At 38.6% G+C, this 4402-nt stretch overlaps 1 pseudogene across 1 annotated transcript; it reads left to right on the forward strand.

Annotated features, from left to right (window-relative positions):
• Positions 1-1876: 1876 nt before the first annotated feature.
• Positions 1877-2582, forward strand: LOC308551238 (annexin A2 pseudogene; annotated as a pseudogene). The gene has a single exon. The product of its transcript is annotated as an annexin A2 pseudogene (transcript).
• The last annotated feature ends 1820 nt before the right edge of the window (positions 2583-4402 follow it).

Here is a 4402-nt window from a genome sequence, read left to right on the forward strand (position 1 = left end):
TGTCAGCTGATTTCTCAACAGAAACACTTCAGGCCAGAGGGAATTGGCATGAAATATTCAAAGTGATAAAAAGGAAGGACCCAAAACCAAGACTACCCTATCCAGCAAGGCTATCATTTAAAATTGAAGGCAAAATAAAGAGCTTCCTAGAGAAAAAACAGCGAAAGTGGTTCATTACCACCTAACCAGTATTGCAAAAAATGTTAAAGGGCTTGCTCCCAAGTGTCCATCAGTAGATAAGTGGATAAAAAAGCTGTGGTATTTTTACACAATGGAATTCTACTTAGCTGTAAAAACGAAGAAAATCTTAGCCTTTGCAACAGCATGGATGGACCTGGAGAGCATTATGGTAAATGAAATAAGCCAGTCAGAGAAAGACAAGTACCATATGATTTCACTCATATGCGGAATCTAATGAACAAAATGAACTCCAACAAGCAAAATCGAGACAGACTTATAGATAAAGAGCAGGCTGACAGCTGTCGGGGGAGAAGGCTGGGTGGAGGCTGGAGGTACTGAGAAAAAAAAGAAGAGAAAAAACTCATAGACATGGGCATCAGTGTGGTGACTGCTGTGGGGAGAGGGACTGGGGGGAGGTGGAGGAAGGTTAGGAGGGATAAATGGTAATGGATGGAGACTTGACTTGGGGTGGTGAATACAATGCAGGGTACAGATTCTGTGTTGTAGAATTGTGTACCTGAAACCTGTATAATGACCGTTACATAAGCATAGCCTCCCCCACTATAAAAAACAAAAAACAAAACAATTGTAGTAAATTGTTATAATAGATAAACCTACATTAATATATCATTATCACCCAAAGTCCAAAGCTTACATTAGGGTTCACTCTTTTTTAAAAAATATGTCTTATTATTGATTTCTGAGAGAGGAAGAGAGAGGGAGAGAGAGAGATAGAAACATCAATGATGAGAGAGTCATTGATGGGCTGCCTCCTGCATGTCCCCTACTGGGGATCAAGCCCACAACCTGGGCATGTGCCCTGACAGGGAATTGAACGGTGATCTTCTGTATCATAGGCCGATGCTCAACTTCTGATCCACACCAGCCAGGCTAGGGTTCACTCTTGATGTTGTACATTCTATGAGGCTGGATAAACTCAGAATGACATGTATCCATCATTACAGTATTGTACTGGGTAGTTTCACCTCCCTAAAAATCCACTGTGCTCCATTTATTCATCCCAATCTTTTCTTTTTCAACAGAAATTGATTCACTTTTTTCTCATTATAAAGCAATATATTCTCAGTATAAAACATAATTCATAGGGAAAAAACAGCACCACCCATGGCTCTCCCTCCTGGGAGCATGCCCGCACCTTTCTCTTTCCCCCTTCCCCTCACTCTCCCCATCTCCCCAGGCACATCACCTTTACCTTCCTCAATTCTAAGCTCCAAGGGCCCATCCTTTACCTCTATAACTTGTTTCCTAAGCCCATTTATTCTATGAATTACTTCTTCTACCTCTGTAATTTTCCAAATAAATGTTCCTTTTAGTTTGAATCTTGGTTCTGAGTTCTTTCCTAGCCAGAAATCAAGTACCAAGATTGCTGAACCCAGGTCAGTCTGACCCCACTGGTGTAACCCCTGGTATTGTTCTTGCTGCCCCCAATACCTTCTCTTTGTTCAGCACATTTCTATTCTTTAGAAAAAGTAAAAAACAAAACAAAACAACCCAGTGTTGCCCACCATCCAGGAATGACCATAGTAAATATCTCAGTGTTTATTTTTCCAGACCTGGGTCCTACTGCACATACTATTTTGTAGTTTGGTTTTTTTTTAAAAAAAATAACAATCATTCTGGCTCTGCATCTGGGGATGTTTGCAGTTCTCAGTTCCTGGGCCAGCTTCTATAAAAAATGTCCATTGTTCATGAAATTCTGTGCAAGCTCAGCTTGGAGAATGACCACTCTACACCTTAAGTGTATACAGGCCAGTCAAAGCATACACCAACTTTTATGCTGAGCAGGATACTTTGAACACTGAAGCAGCCATCAAGACTAAAGGTGTAAATGAGGTCACCATCATCAACATATGACCAGCTGTAGCAATGAACAGAGACAGGATATTGCCTTTGCTTACCTGAGAAGGAAAAAAAGGAACTTGCATCAGCAATGTAGTCAGCCTTGTCTGGCCATCTGGAGATGATGATTTGGGGGCCTACTGAAAACACATGATCAGTATAAGCTGAATGCCTCTTCCATGAAGGGCCTGGGAACTGATGAGGACTCCCTCATTGAGATCATCTGCTCAAGGACCAACCAGGAGCTGTAGGAAATTAACAGTGTACAAGGAAATGAACAAAAATGATCTGAAGAAGGAAATTGTTTTTGACACATCTGGTGACTTCTGCAAGCTGATGGTTGCCCTTACAATGGATAGAAGAGCAGAGATGGTGGCTCTGTCATTGATTATGAACTGATCAACCCAAGATGCCTGGGATCTCTATGATGCTGAAGCAAAGAGGAAAGGAGCTGATGTTCCAAGTGGATCAGCATCATGACTGAGCAGAAGGTGTGTCACCTCCAGAAATTATTTGAAAAGTACAAGAGCTACAGCCCTTAGGTCAAGGGAGATCTGGCCCAATGTATTCAGAACAAATTGCTGTGTTTTGCTAACTCTATCCAGGAAGACAGTAAGGGCAATTACCAGAGAGCTCTGCTATACCTGTGTGGTGGGGCTAAATGAAATCTGACATAGCATGAGCATCTCAGAAGTGGTGTTCCTATGCTCCCAGCTAACAGTTCTAGAAAATCAACTTGTGACTAACAGCCCCCATGTGCCCATTCCTGTGAGGATGATATTAGCATCATCCACCCACCCCACAAACTTACTTTCGTTACATAAGCATTGCCTGGCTTTCTCAGCTAGTCCCACTTTTTAGACAAATAAACAAACAAACAAACAAAAACAGTCAAAGGAGTTGGAAGTGAAATCTATGATGTGAAACATATAATCTTTTGTGTGCTATGTGGTAAACAGATAAACTGAATTTTTACTTTAAAAACAAAATGAAACAAAAATAACAATTCCAAGTATCTTTCCATGTTAAATTTCAACCACTCCACCATTTGTAATCACTGAGTATTATACTATATGGATGTACTATAATAATAAGAAGCACTCATTATGTGCCAGCCATGTCTTATCTCACTCAATTCTCAGAACAACCCCACAATGTAGACATTATTATTGTCTCCATTTTAAAGATTAGAAAATTGAGGACCAGAGAAATTAAGCAACTTGCCCAAGGTTGTATAAGCAGTACTTGCTAGAACTGAGATTCAAACACAGATAATGAAGGCTCAGTCATTTAATGTATTCCCTGCTGTTGAATATTAATACTGTTACTACATTTTTGCTTGCTCTTATAAATAATGCTGTGATAACCATTAAGCTAATCTTTGCATACATCCTTAATGAGTTCTTTAGGATAAATTTATAGAGTTGAAGTTTCTGGGTCACAAGGCTATTGATACATGTTGCCAAACTGAACTCCAGAAAGCTTATTCAAATTTACTTTCCAGGAGTGCGTGAGAATATCGATGTCCTTGTACCTCTCCAAAATTAGATATCATTGCTAATTAAAAAAATATTTGTATGTCCATTCTTAAGGCTAACTGTAAGGATAACCTACTTTCCAAGCAATTAGAAACTATTCTGATTTATCCAGCTTTGTATATTCTCCCCAAATGCTGTCCTTTATTAGCATTGATCACTGAGAAGTTATGCACCAAATCTAATAAATTTAGGTTTTCCTTTAAAAAAATAAAACCTCAAATGCACACACACACACCTTAGAATAAACAGAATTTTAATACATTTAACTTATGCTACTGATGCTCATATCATCATTATTCAAATGCTCAGAAAGTTCACAATATAGAATGTGAAACACTAGGGCTTATAAGATTTATAATCTAATTGAAAAGACACACTAACCTGATCTTAAATATATACATGTACTCTATATATAGAAACTATGGTCCTTTAGCTATATTTTAATGACATGAGTCAATGAGTAGATAGAAAGAGATTTGTTTAATGAATAATTTTCCCCCCAATATAACATTAGTGAATTTGTGGTTTGAACAAAAAGGAACTTGGTAATAAATCTTGTAAGTGACTGAAAGTAATATCACAGCTTGATGTAATAAGAAATTCCTAACTGGGAAGGTCAGGGTGGGTAATCATGTCCCAGGTCTACAAAAGGTTTTATCTTTGCCTTAAGTAAGCCCTGTCCACTGTTTCTGTGCATCTAGGTTAAAAAATACTTTGAAATGCCAGAAGTACACATAATTCTCCTTTCCAGACCCCTCAGAGGTGTAACCACTCTCAAGAGAGCACACAATCTTGTTTAATCTTCCTTATTTCCCTCCTTATTT

The sequence above is a fragment of the Miniopterus schreibersii genome (genome assembly GCF_964146895.1).
Source record: "Miniopterus schreibersii genome assembly, chromosome: X".
In the NCBI taxonomy this organism is placed as follows: Eukaryota; Metazoa; Chordata; class Mammalia; order Chiroptera; family Miniopteridae; genus Miniopterus; species Miniopterus schreibersii.